The sequence below is a fragment of the Notolepis coatsorum genome (assembly GCF_963971535.1).
Source record: "Notolepis coatsorum genome assembly, chromosome: 6".
Lineage (NCBI taxonomy): Eukaryota > Metazoa > Chordata > Actinopteri > Aulopiformes > Paralepididae > Notolepis > Notolepis coatsorum.
In genome coordinates this window covers 136,202,254-136,225,119 of record NC_140170.1, presented here as the reverse complement: position 1 = coordinate 136,225,119, position 22,866 = coordinate 136,202,254, and the positions used below count along the sequence as shown (strand labels likewise).

Here is a 22,866-nt window from a genome sequence, read left to right as displayed (position 1 = left end):
ATAAGCACTTTATGAAACTGCCATGGTTGTACTTAGTACCTCTTAGACTACCTGTACAAATTATATGAAATATTTTTACTGTGTACTTTTTGAGTAATTTCAGTTTCAAAGTCCCCAGAATCAGCATTTTCGACTAACTTTGATGTGGGATAAAAAAAGATTTTCCCATAAGCACCTTATGAAACTGCCATGGTTGTACTTAGTACCTCTTAGACTACTTGTACAAATTATATGAAATATTTTTACTGTGTACTTTTTGAGTAATTTCAGTTTTAAAGTCCCCAGAATCAGCATTTTCGACTAACTTTGATGTGGGATAAAAAAAGATTTTCCCATAAGCACCTTATGAAACTGCCATGGTTGTACTTAGTACCTCTTAGACTACGTGTACAAATTATATGAAATATTTTTACTGTGTACTTTTTGAGTAATTTGAGTTTCAAAGTCCCCAGAATCAGCATTTTCGACTAACTTTGATGTGGGATAAAAAAAGATTTTCCCATAAGCACCTTATGAAACTGCCATGGTTGTACTTAGTACCTCTTAGACTACGTGTACAAATTATATGAAATATTTTTACTGTGTACTTTTTGAGTAATTTTAGTTTCAAAGTCCCCAGAATCAGCATTTTCGACTAACTTTGATGTGGGATAAAAAAAGATTTTCCCATAAGCACTTTATGAAACTGCCATGGTTGTACTTAGTACCTCTTAGACTACCTGTACAAATTATATGAAATATTTTTACTGTGTACTTTTTGAGTAATTTCAGTTTCAAAGTCCTCAGAATCAGCATTTTCGACTAACTTTGATGTTGGATAAAAACAATTCTTCCCATAAGCACTTTATGAAACTGCCATGGTTGTACTTAGTACCTCTTAGACTACCTGTACAAATTATATGAAATATTTTTACTGTGTACTTTTTGAGTAATTTCAGTTTCAAAGTCCCCAGAATCAGCATTTTCGACTAACTTTGATGTGGGATAAAAAAAAGATTTTCCCATAAGCACCTTATGAAACTGCCATGGTTGTACTTAGTACCTCTTAGACTACCTGTACAAATTATATGAAATATTTTTACTGTGTACTTTTTGAGTAATTTCAGTTTCAAAGTCCTCAGAATCAGCATTTTCGACTAACTTTGATGTTGGATAAAAACAATTCTTCCCATAAGCACTTTATGAAACTGCCATGGTTGTACTTAGTACCTCTTAGACTACCTGTACAAATTATATGAAATATTTTTACTGTGTACTTTTTGAGTAATTTCAGTTTCAAAGTCCCCAGAATCAGCATTTTCGACTAACTTTGATGTGGGATAAAAAAAGATTTTCCCATAAGCACCTTATGAAACTGCCATGGTTGTACTTAGTACCTCTTAGACTACTTGTACAAATTATATGAAATATTTTTACTGTGTACTTTTTGAGTAATTTCAGTTTTAAAGTCCCCAGAATCAGCATTTTCGACTAACTTTGATGTGGGATAAAAAAAAGATTTTCCCATAAGCACCTTATGAAACTGCCATGGTTGTACTTAGTACCTCTTAGACTACTTGTACAAATTATATGAAATATTTTTACTGTGTACTTTTTGAGTAATTTGAGTTTCAAAGTCCCCAGAAACAGCATTTTCGACTAACTTTGATGTGGGATAAAAAAAGAGTTTCCCATAAGCACCTTATGAAACTGCCATGGTTGTACTTAGTACCTCTTAGACTACTTGTACAAATTATATGAAATATTTTTACTGTGTACTTTTTGAGTAATTTCAGTTTTAAAGTCCCCAGAATCAGCATTTTCGACTAACTTTGATGTGGGATAAAAAAAGATTTTCCCATAAGCACCTTATGAAACTGCCATGGTTGTACTTAGTACCTCTTAGACTACCTGTACAAATTATATGAAATATTTTTACTGTGTACTTTTTGAGTAATTTCAGTTTCAAAGTCCCCAGAATCAGCATTTTCGACTAACTTTGATGTGGGATAAAAAAAGATTTTCCCATAAGCACCTTATGAAACTGCCATGGTTGTACTTAGTACCTCTTAGACTACCTGTACAAATTATATGAAATATTTTTACTGTGTACTTTTTGAGTAATTTGAGTTTCAAAGTCTCCAGAATCAGCATTTTCGACTAACTTTGATGTGGGATAAAAAAAGATTTTCCCATAAGCACCTTATGAAACTGCCATGGTTGTACTTAGTACCTCTTAGACTACGTGTACAAATTATATGAAATATTTTTACTGTGTACTTTTTGAGTAATTTGAGTTTCAAAGTCCCCAGAATCAGCATTTTCGACTAACTTTGATGTGGGATAAAAAAAGATTTTCCCATAAGCACCTTATGAAACTGCCATGGTTGTACTTAGTACCTCTTAGACTACGTGTACAAATTATATGAAATATTTTTACTGTGTACTTTTTGAGTAATTTGAGTTTCAAAGTCCCCAGAATCAGCATTTTCGACTAACTTTGATGTGGGATAAAAAAAGATTTTCCCATAAGCACCTTATGAAACTGCCATGGTTGTACTTAGTACCTCTTAGACTACGTGTACAAATTATATGAAATATTTTTACTGTGTACTTTTTGAGTAATTTTAGTTTCAAAGTCCCCAGAATCAGCATTTTCGACTAACTTTGATGTGGGATAAAAAAAGATTTTCCCATAAGCACTTTATGAAACTGCCATGGTTGTACTTAGTACCTCTTAGACTACCTGTACAAATTATATGAAATATTTTTACTGTGTACTTTTTGAGTAATTTCAGTTTCAAAGTCCTCAGAATCAGCATTTTCGACTAACTTTGATGTTGGATAAAAACAATTCTTCCCATAAGCACTTTATGAAACTGCCATGGTTGTACTTAGTACCTCTTAGACTACCTGTACAAATTATATGAAATATTTTTACTGTGTACTTTTTGAGTAATTTCAGTTTCAAAGTCCCCAGAATCAGCATTTTCGACTAACTTTGATGTGGGATAAAAAAAAGATTTTCCCATAAGCACCTTATGAAACTGCCATGGTTGTACTTAGTACCTCTTAGACTACCTGTACAAATTATATGAAATATTTTTACTGTGTACTTTTTGAGTAATTTGAGTTTCAAAGTCCCCAGAAACAGCATTTTCGACTAACTTTGATGTGGGATAAAAAAAGATTTTCCCATAAGCACCTTATGAAACTGCCATGGTTGTACTTAGTACCTCTTAGACTACTTGTACAAATTATATGAAATATTTTTACTGTGTACTTTTTGAGTAATTTCAGTTTCAAAGTCCCCAGAATCAGCATTTTCGACTAACTTTGATGTGGGATAAAAAAAGATTTTCCCATAAGCACCTTATGAAACTGCCATGGTTGTACTTAGTACCTCTTAGACTACCTGTACAAATTATATGAAATATTTTTACTGTGTACTTTTTGAGTAATTTCAGTTTCAAAGTCCCCAGAATCAGCATTTTCGACTAACTTTGATGTGGGATAAAAAAAGATTTTCCCATAAGCACCTTATGAAACTGCCATGGTTGTACTTAGTACCTCTTAGACTACCTGTACAAATTATATGAAATATTTTTACTGTGTACTTTTTGAGTAATTTGAGTTTCAAAGTCTCCAGAATCAGCATTTTCGACTAACTTTGATGTGGGATAAAAAAAGATTTTCCCATAAGCACCTTATGAAACTGCCATGGTTGTACTTAGTACCTCTTAGACTACGTGTACAAATTATATGAAATATTTTTACTGTGTACTTTTTGAGTAATTTGAGTTTCAAAGTCCCCAGAATCAGCATTTTCGACTAACTTTGATGTGGGATAAAAAAAGATTTTCCCATAAGCACCTTATGAAACTGCCATGGTTGTACTTAGTACCTCTTAGACTACCTGTACAAATTATATGAAATATTTTTACTGTGTACTTTTTGAGTAATTTGAGTTTCAAAGTCCCCAGAATCAGCATTTTCGACTAACTTTGATGTGGGATAAAAAAAGATTTTCCCATAAGCACCTTATGAAACTGCCATGGTTGTACTTAGTACCTCTTAGACTACGTGTACAAATTATATGAAATATTTTTACTGTGTACTTTTTGAGTAATTTGAGTTTCAAAGTCCCCAGAATCAGCATTTTCGACTAACTTTGATGTGGGATAAAAAAAGATTTTCCCATAAGCACCTTATGAAACTGCCATGGTTGTACTTAGTACCTCTTAGACTACCTGTACAAATTATATGAAATATTTTTACTGTGTACTTTTTGAGTAATTTGAGTTTCAAAGTCCTCAGAATCAGCATTTTCGACTAACTTTGATGTTGGATAAAAACAATTCTTCCCATAAGCACTTTATGAAACTGCATTGGTTGTACTTAGTACCTCTTAGACTACCTGTACAAATTATATGAAATATTTTTACTGTGTACTTTTTGAGTAATTTCAGTTTCAAAGTCCCCAGAATCAGCATTTTCGACTAACTTTGATGTGGGATAAAAAAAGATTTTCCCATAAGCACCTTATGAAACTGCCATGGTTGTACTTAGTACCTCTTAGACTACCTGTACAAATTATATGAAATATTTTTACTGTGTACTTTTTGAGTAATTTCAGTTTCAAAGTCCCCAGAATCAGCATTTTCGACTAACTTTGATGTGGGATAAAAAAAGATTTTCCCATAAGCACCTTATGAAACTGCCATGGTTGTACTTAGTACCTCTTAGACTACGTGTACAAATTATATGAAATATTTTTACTGTGTACTTTTTGAGTAATTTGAGTTTCAAAGTCCCCAGAATCAGCATTTTCGACTAACTTTGATGTGGGATAAAAAAAGATTTTCCCATAAGCACTTTATGAAACTGCCATGGTTGTACTTAGTACTTGGGTTTAGATTTTTCCTTTTTCCTTTTAATTAACATTTCTATTTCGAGGTCGATTCCATGCCGTATGAGTAAAATTTTAACATTTGGTTATTACTCTGGATATAAAATTAACATAGACAAAACAGAGGCACTGGCTATTGGGGGGAACATTTCTCAACAGGCCATATCCCTCTTCCCTTTTAAATGGCCAAGTACTGGTATTAAATATTTAGGCATACCATAACACCCACATTTGACCAATTTGTATAAAGCCAAGTACACGAGGCTTATCAATAAGATCAGAGAGGACGTGGATAGATGGACTGTTCTGCCTCTTTCCTTGATAGGGAGGGTGGAAATAATCAGAATGAACATACTCCCTAGACTACTGTATCCGTTTCTAATGCTGGCCATCCCAATTGGTAACCACACTTTTACTAAATTTACTAAATCAATTACTCTCACGTTTAATATGGCAGGGGAAATTACCTAGTGCGTTTTAAAACATTACAGCTGGCCAAGCATGGTCGAGATTTACGATACAAATATGGAGAGCGGTCCAGAAAGAGTTCAGTTTGCCTTTAACATCGGGCCTGACCTCAATTGGTTTCATTGGGGACTTTACACCATCAACTCTGGATGCAGGATTCAGTGGATGGAGGACAAAGGGTCTGAAATTTGTTTACCAATTTATTCACTCCGGCCAGCTTAAATCCTTCCAACAACTCAGAGTGGAGTTTAGCCTTCCTAGTACTGACTTTTTCAGATGTCTCCAATTAAGGAATTTTTTTGAAAACCAGGAAGATTGGGACAAAAAATTCGACACCCTTCTCCAATAGAACGCTTTATAGCTAATATACAAATTGATGCTTCAAAACAAAAAATTCGTTCTAAATTATATCAAAACCTAATATCAATGAACCCCAACGACTCGCTATACATTAAGTTGAAGTGGGAGGCTGAGCTCCAACAGGAGATCTCACAAGAAGAGGAGTGGTTCGATGTTTGTACTGAATTACATAAGGTGACTAATTCTAACTCCTGGAGAGAATATATATGGAAGGTCATTAGTATGTTTTTCAAGACCCCCTTATTGACTGCTAAAGCAGGTACAACTCCCACAAGCCAATGCTGGAGGGGATGTGGTGAACAAATTAACCATACATTTTCTGGACATGCCCAAAATTATGTCACTTCTGGGTACGGTGACCAGGTGTCCCCCTTTTGGTTGTACTGTTTCCACCATTTGAGACCGCGTCCCACGTATTGAGAGGATGTCCCTCTTTTCGAAGCAAAAATCGAACACAAGACATTCCTGTCAAGTGATAACACATAGTAGCTTACTACAAAAACCTAGGGGTCCGCAAGGACGACTTCAAGCTGGAAATGGTAACAACAGATGAGGTACTCAATAAACTGAGCGCCCTCCAACCTAACAAGGCCACTGGCCATGACAACATCCCCTCCAAATTCCTCAGAGACTCAGCAGCCGCCATCACACCAATCATCACACACATAATAAACCTCTCCATAAAACAGGGACACGTCCCCAAGGACTTCAAAATTGCGAGGGTGACCCCTCTGCACAAAAAGGGCAGCAAATTAGACCCAGGCAACTACCGCCCTGTTTCTATTCTCACCTCCATCTCGAAAGTCATGGAAAAAATAGTCTACGAACAGGTCGAAAAGTACCTAGCGGAAAAAAATCTAATCTACGAATTCCAATCTGGCTTTAGAACATCCCACTCCACTGACACATGCCTTCTCTATTTGAATGACCACATCAAACAAGAGGTGGACGCAGGCAAATACTGCGGCATGGTCATGCTGGACCTACAAAAGGCCTTTGACACGGTCAATCACTCCATTCTGATTGACAAGCTAAAAGCAATTGGTTTTGATAGTCTATCAGTGAGCTGGATGCAATCCTACCTTGAGGGGAGGGAACAGATGGTGGAGGTAAACGGTACCCTATCCCCCCCCCTCACAGTGAGCTGTGGTGTTCCACAAGGAAGCATACTAGGACCGCTACTGTTCCTAATTTATGCAAATGACATGTCGTCAGCTTGTGACTGCAACTTGTTCCTGTTTGCGGACGACTCAGCCCTACTGGTCTCTGACAAGAACAAGTTACAGGTTGAAAAAACCCTCAGCTCGGAACTAGGCAGAATCTGCATATGGCTTGCTGATAACAAACTATCATTACACATGGGCAAAACAGAGTCCATTCTCTTCGGTTCAAATAACAAACTCAGCAAGACCGACGGCTTCTCAGTTACAGTGGGTGACAATATTGTCACAAGGAAAGATGAAATTACCTACCTGGGTTCCATCCTAGAGGCTAATCTCTCCTGTGACAAAATGGCATCCAATGTAATAAAAAAAGTCAACCAACGAACTCGATTCTTGTACCGGATCTCCCCTCTGGTAAACAAGAACACCCTGAAGACTCTGGCAGGAGCACTCATTCAGGGGTACTACGACTATGCTTGCACCTCATGGTACCAAAGCACCTCAAAGGCGCTAAAAACAAAATTACAAACATCTCAAAACAAACTGGTCAGACTACTGCTTGACCTTACTCCTAGAACCCACCTCACCCCTGCCCACTTTGACAACCTAGGATGGCTTAGAGTAGACGACAGAGTACAACAACTTGCAATGGGCCTGGTCTACAAGATACACTACACGACCAAGGTACCCATGTACATGTCAAAATACTTCCCAAAGGTCAGTGAATACCACGATCACAACACCAGAGGGAGCTCCACAAATCATGTTAAACCCAGATTCGGCTCAAATAAGGGACTAAACACGTTTTGCAATTATGCCACATCAATGTGGAACGCCCTACCCAAAGCTGTAAAGGAATGTGGATCACTACCCACTTTCAAAACCTCTCTCAAGGGACACCTACGGGAGACTGCAATTCAACACTGGCCCCTGTAAATATCCTAACCCAACCCCCTCCAATGTACAGTCATTTACCTAGTATGGTTTTGTCAATAGTTCAATGTAAAATTGTGTTTGTTTGTACAGTGTCTCCTCCCCCCCCCCCCCCCTCAATGTACAGTGTTACTTGTTTATACAGTGTGCCCCCCGCCCCCCCCCCCCCCCCAACCACCTCCAATGTAAATTACCCAGTATGGTTGTCAATATCCCAATGTACCCAACCCCCCCCACCCAACCTCCTCCAATGTACAGTTTCTACGTCAAATGTATATACTCCCTTTTCTTGACTCCTTCTGTATCACAAACAGTACTGTATTTGCAAATCTGGTATGTCATAAATGTATAGATGTAGCAGTACTGACTATCTGTATGTCATGTATGTCATATATGTCTATATGAATTGAAAATGGGGGACCCTGATGGAAACAAGACAAACGTCTTTCTCAGGTCTGCATCCCCTTAACAATTGTATGTATTGAGCCGTACTGTATTGTACCCATTCTGCAATCTGTTAAATAAAGTTTTCATTCATTCATTCATTCATTCATTCATTCATTCATTCATACATAAAGTTTGAATATTTAAAACAGATGTTAGGTGGTAACAAGCCGGCTGCCAGTGCCAAGATGAATGTGGAGAGATATAATTCTGTATTTAATTTGTATTTATTTTGATTTAACCTTAATCTATTCGGTGAAGACGAGTTATTCTAATACAAAAATTTACATTATCTATCTGTCCCACTTTGTCCCACCAAAATCTTACTGTTGTCCTGCTTTTGGACTTTTTGCATTCAGGGATGTAAAAAAAAGTATTCGACATGGACATCCCACAAGATTTCAAAACTGCCATCCTCGGAGTCATAACGGAGGGCATTGAGCGAAGGAAAAGTGTGTATCTTCTTCAAATACTGTTAACTGCTGCCAAGAAAATTATCACACAGTCCCCCAACACATAACCAATGGCTAAACAAAGTTAAAGAAATTCAGGACATGGAGAGGATGACTCATCTGATCAGGTTGCAAGGTGAACAGTTCGATATAAAGTGGGCTTGTATAGAGCGTATAGGGCTATAAAGGCACTGCATTATATTTATTTTCATCTTATTTCCCATTTGATTGTCATTTTCTTTTAAAAATGTGTTTGATTTATCTCACCAGTAATACTTACCAATGTACAGTTTTGCTTGTAGTGTTCCCCACCCACCCCACCTACCCAACCTCCTCCAATGTACGTCTTTTTTACGTCAAATGTATATACTCTCTTTTCTGGACTCAACAGTACTGTATTTTTTTATCTGCAAATTCTGGTGTACCTGTTTTTCTTTTTCTTTTTATGTTTCCCCCACGCCCCTTCCCCAAGCATAGCAGTCTCGGTACAGACATGATGTTAAACGTGTTGTAAAGTATATCTGCATATCTGTACTGTCTTGATTTTGTGCTGAATAAAAAAATATGATGAACATTTCTATTTCACAATGACATTGCAATTCTAAATGATTGAATCAATACAATAGTTTTAGCAAAAAGTCATGAACATGTAGTTATGGAATGACTGTTTTTGATTATCTAGCACAAATGAACAGGGTTGGTTCATTATACTTTTAGACTGCATTGTCAAAATTTCACGAAACACAGTGAAAATTATTTTTGGATGTATTGCAAGAAGATATTTTAACTTTTACCTTTAAAACAGTATAACTGTAGTAGCACGTGCCAATATTAGAGTTTTTATAGTTTGTTTTTTAACTTTTGTTTTGGCTTTTGATGTTCAACTTACCTAGGTTGCTTTGATGTTGCAATAAAAACACACATACAAGCATCTTTGAAATTAGCATGATGTATTTGAAATACAAAATTACTATTTACACATATAATATCAATAAACGTAGATACTTATAACATATATTTGAAAATAAAATGAATATGAACACCTTTAACTATATATATACATTCTACTAAAAGTAAGTAGTCATGCCAATAATAAAAATATGAATATCCAACTAAACTACATAGATAAGCATAGGAGATGAGCAAATATTAAAAACAAAAAATGAAAGCTTATCAACTGAAACAGTCATTCAGTGATTGTGTCTATGTATGACAAAAACAGGCAAACAGATTGTTAAGTGTAAGTACAGTATTAATGTTTGCATGTAACTGCACTTTAACTGTTCCACAGTAAGAGGGCGCTATAGGCGTAAGGAGACGCAGCTATTGTAACTGACGTCAGGTATCAGGTATAAGGGATTGTTCCCTGCCCCTCTGTCTCTCTCTCTCTCTAGCTCTCATGGAGAGCAGGTCTAGTGGCGCAAATGTACATATTAAATAAACCACGCCAGTTAAGGCTAAAGGAGAAAATATTAAAAACAAAAAATGAAAGCTTATCAACTGAAACACTGTCATTCAGTGATTGTGTTTATGTATGACAAAAACAGGCAAACAGATTGTTAAGTGTAAGTACAGTATTAATGTTTGCATGTAACTGCACTTTAACTGTTCCACAGTAAGAGGGCGCTATAGGCGTAAGGAGACGCAGCTATTGTAACTGACGTCAGGTATCAGGTATAAGGGATTGTTCCCTGCCCCTCTGTCTCTCTCTCTCTCTCTAGCTCTCATGGAGAGCAGGTCTAGTGGCGCAAATGTACATATTAAATAAACCACGCCAGTTAAGGCTAAAGGAGAAAATATTAAAAACAAAAAATGAAAGCTTATCAACTGAAACACTGTCATTCAGTGATTGTGTCTATGTATGACAAAAACAGGCAAACAGATTGTTAAGTGTAAGTACAGTATTAATGTTTGCATGTAACTGCACTTTAACTGTTCCACAGTAAGAGGGCGCTATAGGCGTAAGGAGACGCAGCTATTGTAACTGACGTCAGGTATCAGGTATAAGGGATTGTTCCCTGCCCCTCTGTCTCTCTCTCTCTCTAGCTCTCATGGAGAGCAGGTCTAGTGGCGCAAATGTACATATTAAATAAACCACATCAAAGTTAGTCGAAAATGCTGATTCTGGGGACTTTGAAACTCAAATTACTCAAAAAGTACACAGTAAAAATATTTCATATAATTTGTACAGGTAGTCTAAGAGGTACTAAGTACAACCATGGCAGTTTCATAAAGTGCTTATGGGAAGAATTGTTTTTATCCAACATCAAAGTTAGTCGAAAATGCTGATTCTGAGGACTTTGAAACTCAAATTACTCAAAAAGTACACAGTAAAAATATTTCATATAATTTGTACAGGTAGTCTAAGAGGTACTAAGTACAACCATGGCAGTTTCATAAGGTGCTTATGGGAAAATCTTTTTTTATCCCACATCAAAGTTAGTCGAAAATGCTGATTCTGGGGACTTTGAAACTCAAATTACTCAAAAAGTACACAGTAAAAATATTTCATATAATTTGTACAGGTAGTCTAAGAGGTACTAAGTACAACCATGGCAGTTTCATAAGGTGCTTATGGGAAAATCTTTTTTTATCCCACATCAAAGTTAGTCGAAAATGCTGATTCTGGGGACTTTGAAACTCAAATTACTCAAAAAGTACACAGTAAAAATATTTCATATAATTTGTACAAGTAGTCTAAGAGGTACTAAGTACAACCATGGCAGTTTCATAAGGTGCTTATGGGAAAATCTTTTTTTATCCCACATCAAAGTTAGTCGAAAATGCTGATTCTGGGGACTTTGAAACTCAAATTACTCAAAAAGTACACAGTAAAAATATTTCATATAATTTGTACACGTAGTCTAAGAGGTACTAAGTACAACCATGGCAGTTTCATAAGGTGCTTATCGGAAAATCTTTTTTTATCCCACATCAAAGTTAGTCGAAAATGCTGATTCTGGGGACTTTGAAACTGAAATTACTCAAAAAGTACACAGTAAAAATATTTCATATAATTTGTACAGGTAGTCTAAGAGGTACTAAGTACAACCATGGCAGTTTCATCAAGTGCTTATGGGAAAATCTTTTTTTATCCCACATCAAAGTTAGTCGAAAATGCTGATTCTGAGGACTTTAAAACTGAAATTACTCAAAAAGTACACAGTAAAAATATTTCATATAATTTGTACACGTAGTCTAAGAGGTACTAAGTACAACCATGGCAGTTTCATAAGGTGCTTATGGGAAAATCTTTTTTTATCCCACATCAAAGTTAGTCGAAAATGCTGATTCTGGGGACTTTGAAACTCAAATTACTCAAAAAGTACACAGTAAAAATATTTCATATAATTTGTACAGGTAGTCTAAGAGGTACTAAGTACAACCATGGCAGTTTCATAAAGTGCTTATGGGAAAATCTTTTTTTATCCCACATCAAAGTTAGTCGAAAATACTCATTGTTCTATAAAAAGGACTTTGAAACTCAAATTACTCAAAGTACACAGTAAAAGTAGTTAATATTATTTGTGCAAGTAGTCTTGAGAAGTATTAAGTACAAACATGGCAGTGTAATAAACTACTTATGAAATAATAGAAATGAACCACATGCCATCCTTTACTTTGAAATCCTCACCGGAAGTGTTCCTCTGTGGAATTGTCTGTAGCTTTAGTTTAGTGATCGAATATACTGCGCGTCCTATTGATTCGATGTTCAATAATACTGCACATACGAAACGTCCTATTGATTAGACTAAACGTCCTATTGATTCGATGCGCATTCAATGTCATATTAAGTATTTCTGTAAGATCTACTTGTGAGACTGTGTTCAAAAGTCACGTCGGTTCATTACAACAGCGTCCCAGGCTTGTTTTAATGCATTACCGTAAACCTGGAACTAATCGCGCACTCGAAAAACAAGAGCGGCTCACTTGACCACGCAAAAGCAAAAGACGGCTCACTTGACCGTAGTATATAACTCGGCCTGTAAAGTTCCATATTTTCCAATACCATGGAATAGGTTCACTATAGTTGGCTGACAAACCTCTAATAAACCAAACAGATTATAAACATTAGAGAAACGTACCTGGCTGCTGCTGCTGCGCCGAACCAGGAAGTTGGAATGGTGTGTCCTTGCGCTGCTCAACAGCTGGAGAAAAGACGGTCTATAACATCAGTGTTGTTTTCCTCTCCGAAAGGTTGCGCAGCTATTATTTACACTACGCTGGTTGAGAAGAATGAGCAGTTTTAATCGGATGAAAAACTTTCAGACATCGATGTTTTCCAGAGTCCGCTCGCCCCTCCCTCTTTCCTTACCGAAACTCAGGTACGTGTGTGACGTAATATATTTTCCGTCTGACACACCTTTTTCAAGGGAAATAAAGGCTTACTTTTCTTTTCCCCGAACCAGTGGGAATCCTAAAATGTGCAAACATATTTCTGGATTACATATTCATCCATAATCCTTGGCACATACTGTTATAGTTAAATCTACACAAACTCAAACTAAATACTAGGCTAGACTGAGCTCCCTCCTCCCCCCAGGGCTTCTCTCTGACAGTGAATGAACGTTGATATAACGGAATGATAAATTGAAAGTGTGGCGCCAAAAAAAGTGCCACAGGTGGGCAGTTACAGGCTAATAATAGCCTAATAAACCACACCCTGAAACTGCCCATGGCCTTTGTGCTCGCGTGGCTGCCATCGAGTAGCTCACGCAGGCCACCGTGTGCTCATCAAGGATTCATTCCCAGGTGCAGGGGTTTCCTAGTTTCGATGCAAATAGGTTTAGTTGGGAAGGTTTGTCTACTTAAAAAATATATAACCCCTTACAAACTGCTGTTTAGGCCTACCTGTTTAAAATCACCCAAACATCCACTCACTCAAATTCATGGGAAATATAATAGGCCTACTTTTAGTTACTTTAGAAATGTGCCTCCAAAATATTGAATATACCGTTCATAGCCGTATAGTATAATTTGGGGGACATGGTGGAGACCAGCAATAAACCTAGGCTTGGTGCGGGGCCTGAGGGCCCATTCACTGGACTTTTCCAGGGGACCAGTCATTTCTATTTGAGCACTTAAAATAATTATCTTATTACTTTATTTAACTTCAAGATGTTCAATTATACACTAGCCTAGGCAGTGATATATTATGCTGTTTTCCATTCGAATGGGTATCTAATCATATAAACACCCCCCTCTAAAAATAAATAATTATAATATAATTATTGCACTATTTGTAATATTTTTTTTATTTTTTTTACTGCCAGTAGCCATGTTTTTGTAATCAGATAATTCTAGTATGCGTGCGCGTGTGTGTGTGTGTGTGTGTTTTGACCCTCAGTGTTTTATTCTCTTCAGTTACACTTATCTGAAATTGTAGATTTGACCTCAACATGTTTCTTTGGCATCAAACCCATTAGTGTGCATAAAACGCCTGTCGATTGCATACCCAAAGTAATTTAAAAGCTATTCTTGAACCATTTAGAACATGCATGAGTCTGGCCTCTTTTGAAAGGAAACAGCGATACTGTAATAGAGTTACAGAGGTTTGAACACACTGAAATAAAAGTTTTCTTTTTACTTACGTCTGAATTATTTTACAAACAGATGCCTTTTACAGGTTCCAGCTGAGAGGTATTCGCTGGAAAACACAATGGGGCCATAGCCTAAAGTCTGATAACTGTTACGTATAGGGGGTGAGTGGTAGTGAGTGGAGGAGACAAGGAGATATGGAGATAGGTAGCTCTTTCTAAGGATGTGTCTCTATTAAAACACACAGAGCAGCGATAATCCATGAAAGACGCCGGGCGTCAACAGAGAAAACAGAGCAAGAGTAACATAAGTGCACAGCGAGTGGCTCAGCAACCTCTGACCAGCTCCTTCCCACACGAACGGATATCTGAAGCCTCGACAACAAGACAAGGGAACAGAGAGTGAATAAGTAGTCACAACCCAAACATTCCAATCAATTAACAGTGACAGTAAATTGACAGTTATATTGGAAATAGGCAGCAATTTGTTTAGATGGATAAACACACGTCAGTGTACCTCAACATTACCTGTGGGGTCCCACAGGGGTCAGTCTTGGGCCCCAAATTGTTCATTATATACATACGTTATATTGTGGTGACCCACATTTAGAGACATTCACTAAGGAGGGCTTGTGCCTTTAACACATTCGGGGCCAACCACATAACGTGTTTCGGCGCCATGCTTAAAGGGCCAACCATGTATATATATGTGGCAAGGTTGTTTTGGCTTTTATTCCATTGTAATATCCTACTCAATGTCATCGAGCGGCACTGCAGATTTACCCTACTCTTGGAATTTGGAAAAGTGCATTACCGGCCAGATCCTCGTAGGGGCGCTGTCTCGATAAGGCAGTGTTCCCTGTTACAGACCGGTGTTTTTAAATTTTTTATTATGAATGGACTTTTCTGTTAGCCTAAAGCTATGCGTGTAGCCGATCGCCTAGAATAGTTTTTGGGACGCTGAATTCAGTGTGCAGTAAAGGAATATAGCATCAGCCAATGGACATATGGATCTACCAGATGGCGATCGATAACTGGGAAATCCTTTTTGCAGTCCAACCGGCCACAAGAGTGATTTGACGTCAATTTCAGCTTGGTCGGGCCTTGCTTTGATAGCCATCCACCCGGTCAGCGAATGAGGCTACTGAGGCTAATGCCGTTATTGGTAATCAATAATCAGAAACGACGTCCCCCGCCCCCCCCCCCCCCTTTCATGCATTCATGGTGGACCATGATACCGACAATATGCATTTTGAGTTTTAACTCTAGCTTGTCTATAGCTGAAACGCCATTCGATTTAACGTTATTAGCTTAGCACCCTATATCTCTCGTTCCAGGAAATACCCCAGAACATTCTGCTATAACGTTCATATTCAAGACGCTATAAAATGGGAACGTATTGATGAAAAAATTATTTATTTAAGGCATATTGAAGGGACGGTTTATAGTGTCAATTGACAATGAGAATGGACAGATAGCAATAATATAAAGTATAGATTTAGCTCTACAAACAGCCTCACGCACAATGAAAGGTTGTTATGATATGCTGGCCGTATAGAGTGGGCCCCATCTAATCCCAATGGCCCCGAATGTGTTAAGAGCGAGGGTTTAGGCCAAGGTGAAGTACCGCTTCCGGTTCCGGGTTTAGTTTGTTGTTGTTGTAAATGCTATGTTGGAAGATAAGTAAAATACCTCGACTCGAATATGTCTCTGGCTCGCTATTTTCTTATCGCCACATTGGTGACCCTGAGAAGAACATAATGTCTCAAGGCAACGGCATCGCGGAACCCGCAGCACCCGCACTGAATGGTGCTAGTGACGCTAACATGCTAAATGCGAACATTTACGCCGCAACCGTCAAGTTGCCCGACTTTTGGCAGCATAATCCCTGGCCGTGGTTTCAACATATCGAAGCCCAATTCCAGCTAAGAGGAATAACACAAGACATTACGAGGTACTTCCATGTGGTGGCGGCGTTGGACGCTTCGATGATGGCACGAGCGATAATTTGTTAGACTAGAAGTCTTTATTTGTCATGCAGTTTAACACACACACGCGAGATGGGCGACCCACAGGAACACACACACACATGCACTGAGTCGCAGATGAAATGTCTCTCTGCACTTTTCCCATCCCGTTGTCCCCCATGGGCAGCCGGGAGCAGATAGGGCGTCAACGTGAGTTGCGCCCTGGGGACCAATCCAAGTGCTCCTGTCCATCTTCGTCAAGGACGCCACAGCGTTAGCGATCTGTTGTGCATGTTTTTCCATTGGGTTTATCTTATCGGGGGGAAACCCTTGCGAGCACGGGGAGAACATGCAAACTCCACACAGAAAGGCCTGGGAGATACCCCACCTGAGTACCTGGCATCATGGAAACCTGGTCCCCAAGCGGGAATCGAACCCTGGACCTTCTTGCTGAGGCGACAGTGTTAACCACTACACCACCGTGCCGATGATGCTGTTGGAGGATCCACCGGCTGCCGGGAAGTACGATGCGCTAAAGGCATTCCTTCTAAAGCTGTATGAGCTGTCGGAACTGGAGAAAGCGGACCGCCTGCTGTCTCTCAATGGCCTCGGCGACGGCAAACCGTCAGAGTTGATGGAACAGATGCTGGCTGTGCTGGGATCAGCTGATCTGATAGTATAAAAACTGAGTTCTTTGGATTGATATGATGAGCCAGCTGGACAGATATTCAGGAGACGAAGGTGAAGTCAATCGATGGTATTTATTGACAGGAACGCACAGAGAACGAGGAACAGTCCTGGAGACCACAGCCCTCCATGGGGGCTGCAAGGCTCCAGAATGATGACACAATCAGGCTTAAATACTATGTGGGTTCCAAATTTAGCGAGCCACTGGTTAAAAATGATGATCAGACAGGCTTGGTCGTATATGGTAGTAGTCTAAGGATGAATCTGGTTTGCTCCTCATAGTATAAACCTGGCCTGTGCCTGGATACAGCCATGCATTAGGTCACACAGGTCACACAGGTCAAAGTATTCTGGGTTCCTGGCTGGCGTCGTCACACGACCCTACAGTCCAGAGTGGGGGAGATTATGCTCTCACCAGAGGATCTGGATGTAAGGATATTAATCCTTCAGTGGAATATTAATGAATATACATTACAGATCCCTCCTTTCTATTTACTCACATCTTCCTGTGACAGCTTCCAGTGCCTGTGCACTGGCACTGGCCACTTCCCTCCTCTCCTCCACCAAGGACTATCGTGGCCTGGCTGCAGAAGCAGACAGTGTTTTGCGGTGACATCCCGACGCCAACCCGACGACAGGCTCTGTTATTACCATGCCAGGTTTGGGGACAGGGCCAAGCAGTGTCGCAAGCCATGCAGTTTCAGGGGGCAGGGAAACGCCAGGGCCGGTGCTCATTAGTGGGTGCCGGCCATGACTGCAAGCTGTTGTTCATCACAGACTCCTTGGCTGGCCGGCGGCTGCTGGTGGACTTGGGCGCTCAACGCAGCATCCTGCCGGCACAGGCCATGGACACCATGGCTGGCAGACACGGGCCCCAGATGGACGCAGCGAACGGTACGCCAGGTATGTGGAGGTGTGTGGGACCTGCACTGGCTCCCCATTGCTGCACGAATCCGCTTCAAGGCCCTCGACCTGGCATACCGTGCGGCAAAGGGAACCGCTCCTGCCTACCTCCGGTCAATGGTCTCTAACTACACACCCTCAAGACCCCTACGCTCTGCATCTTCTGGACGTCTCAGACCCACTCCTATCCGAGCTCCGGGAGGGTCATCAAGGAGAACCTGCCTTTTCTCAGTCCTTGCCCCACAATGGTGGAATGAATTACCCACCCCAGTTAGGACAGCCGAAACCCGTCCAATCTTTCGCCGTCGACTAAAGACACACTTCTTCAACCATTATCTGAATTATTATAATTTTTTTTTAAATCTAACCTTAACTAACCTTACTGTCATGCACTTGTCCTAATAAACTAACCTACACTGTAGCACTCAACACTTTGATGAACATTGTTACTCAGCTGAGTTGTGCCCTTCCTGATGACTTGTCGTACAGAACTTGTAAGTCGCTTTGGATAAAAGCGTCAGCTAAATGACTAAATGTAAATGTGTGTTTTGGGGGGCACCGTTTCGGTTGGGATTTTGTTATGGCTGCTGTGTCCACTTCACGCCGCTCCTGGGCTCAGACTTCCTCTGTGCCTTCAGCCTGCTGGTAAATGTTAAGAACTGTCGCCTGATCGATGCCAGCTTTTTTTTTTTTTTTTTTTTTTTTATCCACTTTTTCTCCTATTTTCTATATTTTCTCCCATCCCAATTCCGTATCATCCAATTCAACCCTCCCCTGTCACGGACGCTGTTTCTTGCCTCCCACAAGCCGGCTGCAATGTGGACTAAGTCATACATAGCACAAGTCCCCTCCGGTACTTGAGGTAACAGCAGTCGCATCTTTTCACCTGCGCAGCTCGATCTCTCAGTGGCGAGGAGTAACGCGTGGGAGGCTCACGCTGCCCCCGACACTTCCTGATTCTACTGCGCAGGCGCACCAACCGACCTGTAGGAGTCGCTGTCCACAACGCCCGATCCCCACCCATCAGGGGGGGGGGGGGGGGGGGGCGGAGCTCTCTGCCTGTTGAACACACTTCCCACCGGGGACCCGTATCAACGCCTGCTCGCCGCGTTCCCTGACCTCACCACACCCACGCTCTTGTCTGCAGTGGCCAAACACGGTGTGGAACACCATATTACCACCGAGGGCCCTCCAGTCTATGCCCACGCCCGGCGCCTCGACTCAGCTAAGCTGGCAATCGCCAGGGGGGAGTTTTCCACCATGGAGGCTGTTCCACTGTCCTCCACTACGGTAGCGGAGGTGGCCCGGGCGTTCATCGGGTGCTGGGGGGCCCGCTTTGGCACACCAGGGGACATCACGAGCGACAGGGGCCCCCAGTTCACTTCGGAGCTCTGGACTGCGGTTGCAGAGCACCTGGGGGTGAAGATCCACCGCAACCCGCAAGGCAACGGACTTTGCGAGCGGTTCCATAGGGACATGAAGGCCGCTCTTCGGGCTGGACTTACAGATGGCGACTGGGTTGACCGCCTCCCATGGGTCATGCTCGGTCTTCGCTCTGCCCCCAAAGAGGACCTCCAGGCCTCGTCCGCTGAGCTGGTGTACGCTGAGTTCAGTTGACCCTACCCCCGCGGCGGGGGTGCCCCCCGGTTTCGGCCCAGACCCCTGCCCGGTCCTCTGTTCCGGCCCTCCGTGGCCTGGCCGCTGGACTTCTCTCCCTTAATCCTCCTCTTGCTAAGCGCAGCCGTTTCGGCCGTTTGATCCGTCCCCACCACGTTGACTATTTCATTTTGGAGTCTGTTCACTGATGGACTGTTCACTTGCTATTATTTAGTGGCAGTTTTTATTTTGGTGAATTCTGGGGGGGCCTGTGTGGTGACCCACATTTAGAGACATTCACTAAGGAGGGCTTGTGCCTTTAAGAGCGAGGGTTTAGGGCAAAGGTGAAGTACCGCTTCCGGTTCCGGGTTTAGGTTGTTGTTTTACGTTGTTGTAAATGCTATGTTGGAAGATAAGTGTGGTAAATATTGACGATGAATTTCATAATTAATATGTGTGAATAAATTAGAGAACCATAAATGTAAAGCCAGATGTACCTTTCAATAGCAGAGTGGACTCAGTGGGTAAACAGTCTCAACTGTCAGTTGAGACAGCTGCATCAGATAACAGCTGCAACAGTTATTTCAACCCCCACTCAAGCAATGACTAAATTAGAGAACAAACGACACCTTCTCGAACTGACTATATGTAAATGCTGATCAGAGAAAGCTGGGTTGACCACAGGGCAGACCAGTTTAGACTTGTTGAAGCATGGACACTAACTCACAAACAAAGTAATCGATTAATCAACTGTTTAGTATCAAAAGGTCTCATATGATGTCTGGTATCAGTCTTAGAAAGCACTGACTGTACTTGGATGATATTAGACATCTATAGCCATACCAAAGGGTTAAAGCGATCATGTCACACCCCCCCTCGTGAGACAAGCCAGGTCCCTTCATCTCAGCAAAAGATCACACGGACGTGGGCCACCGATGGGCCCCTTCTGTCCCATCACGTCCCCACAACCCCAAGGGGGGGGGGGCTGCCAGCGCCCACAAGGACACCCCCCACAAGAAGACGCTAGGATTGGACCAGCCATATGTATTATTGGCTAGAAATGATAGGATAAAAGGCCCTACATAGGGTTATTCAGGGGCTCTCAGGCCGAAACCAACCAGGGTCTGGGGGCTCCCCCACCGCTAAACCACCCAGAAACAACTGTGAGCTGATTGCATTTTACGTGAGTAAAATCATGGGAAACACCAAATGGTTGTTTATAGATTAGAGTAATGTTGTACAGATCCCTGATCTGTAAACCAGATTTACTCATGTATAATGTGTACAGTAAACCATGTATGTTCAAATTATGTTAACCAAGTGACTGTTTGATGTGCAGTATTTAGGTTTGAGCTGCAAACCTGATTGTGATATTTCTGTACAACAGACAGCTGTTAAATATTCTCTGATCATCTGTTGTATGTAGAAGTCAACCTTCTATTCACCTTGGACTCCTGGCTCTGATCAAATAAATCAGCTGAGTTGAACTACAATTCTGGTTTGTCTGGCGTACACGTTTTATTCTTCATCTGCATTAAGCCAGATGTGGAGACCAACCATTCTATCAAGTATGAATCTTTCCTCCTCCTTCCAGATAATCAATCTCATTGTAATTGTACTACAATAACCACAAATTATTGTAGGAAGTCTGTGGGATTTTACTACAGAAATGGTGCCGTGCTGCCCTACCCTTCGTGTCTCCCCCTGGAAAGGTGCGGTAGGGTCTTGTAGTATGTATCATATCTGGATCTTGCTGTGTGTTGGGGACACGGGGCGAAGAGCTGGGGTGTTGCTGCGTTTGAAGTAATTAACGATGGGCTTGTTGTCTGTATGGAGGAGGAAGAGGAACAGAATAAAGGTTGGTTGTGTACGCCACTGTTTGGGGCCCACGGTGAATATGGCTTCGGCATGAGTGGGTTGGGGGTTGCGGTGTCTTGGCTTGTGTGTCCGGAGGTATGACGATCGCGCTTGTTGTGCAGTGAACATGCAAACGTAGGCTTTTTGTGTTTGTGTGTTCATTCAGACACAGGAGGCCGGTCTCGGCCCAGCGGGCCACGGGGGTTAGTTAACTCGTATGGAATATACTTTATGAACTATACGGGGGAGTTGCACCAAGAAGGGTGGTGGCGCACAGACTATCTGGTCATGTTGTGGAAGATAGCGTCGCATGACGGCAGGTAAAAGGCTTTTCTTGCTAGGAAGCACGGTTATTCTGTTGTATACGACAGGGGCGCGTTCTGAGTATATAATTGCCCTAAAATTATTCTCAGGAAGAGGGCGCAGGTAAGACGAGGAGATTTGACTGTTCTGAAATGGAAGGGGAGCTGGGTCCAAGGTGCATTGTGTCCCTGCTTGTAGCCACAGATAGCGGGACGGGGACCGTGAGTGACGGGTCAGTATGGGCATAATTGCGTCGGGCTAAGGGTTCTGTTACTATTTCAGAACATACGAGTCAAGTATGGTGAAAGGTTGTTAGACCCTGGCATGATCAGCGCAGGGGTCTGTGCGATTGCAGGATTAAAACGTAGTAATTAATGGAAATGTAGGGTGCCGGCGTGTTCAGGGTGCGTAGTACGTCCTATGGTAGGATTATAGCATTAATTAAATGTAGATATATTTGCCGTCCTTAGGCATAGTATCCTTTTTAAGCTTGAGCGAAACCGGCCTGTTGATTAATTACGTTCGCTGTGATACAAAAACGATTCGGTCGAACTGACTGATAAGTACTTAATGGTTTTGTTATGGTATTTTAATGACCAACGGACATATTATGTTTGAGGCGAGTCCCTGCTGTTGGTTGGGGCTAGCTGGCTAGCTCTGTGGAAAAGTCCGCTGTGAAGCTGGGGACGTTACGATGGCGTTATGAGAGAATTGATTAAACACTGTGGCGGCGATTACAAGTAAGAGGCGGTTGAGACGCAGGGTGGCAAAATTGTGGCCGTTTTGAGGGTTATTATTAATGCGGTAACGTGGTAAATGATATTAAGGATTCGCTGCTTGGTGACGTCATGGTGTTGTGGAGAGTATGTAACGTTCGCGGTGCTATGGAGTGAGGCGGAGAAGGTAGGAGAAAGGGTTCGTGTTGAACTATGTGTGCGGCGTTGGTTGGTGTAAATGTTTTAAAAATTATTTTCTATTAGAGTGGTTGGCTATTTGAAGCTTGTGTGAATTGTTTATGCTTTGGATGGTACTGAGCGAATTGCGTGGATGAGCGGATCTTGAAAGGTACGGCTCCCGTGAGGACCTTGAACGTCGCATTAGGGCTGGCTAAAGCTAGTTAGCTTGCATGCCGTTGTTTTGTGGCGTTTGGGGGGCGGCATATGTTACGTTTCGAGTTTTGAGAAAGATGTTGGGGAAGGGGTAAAGAAACGTGATAAATGTCGTGGCAGATTATGAATATCGGGGCATGTTATTATGTTGTTGTGGCGGACCTTGGTTGTCATAGCAACGTTATAACAGCCGCATCGG

General features: G+C 41.2%; 1 protein-coding gene across 1 annotated transcript in view; it reads right to left on the bottom strand.

Annotated features, from left to right (window-relative positions):
* Positions 1 to 13,127, bottom strand: part of irf6 (interferon regulatory factor 6) — a 60,904-nt gene extending 47,777 nt beyond the window's left edge. Inside the window, exon 1 of the mRNA XM_084316210.1 lies at positions 12,794 to 13,127. The gene's annotated coding sequence lies outside the window, so the exon portion shown is untranslated. The remainder of the gene's footprint in view (positions 1 to 12,793) is intronic.
* Between the last annotated feature and the right edge of the window lie 9,739 nt (positions 13,128 to 22,866).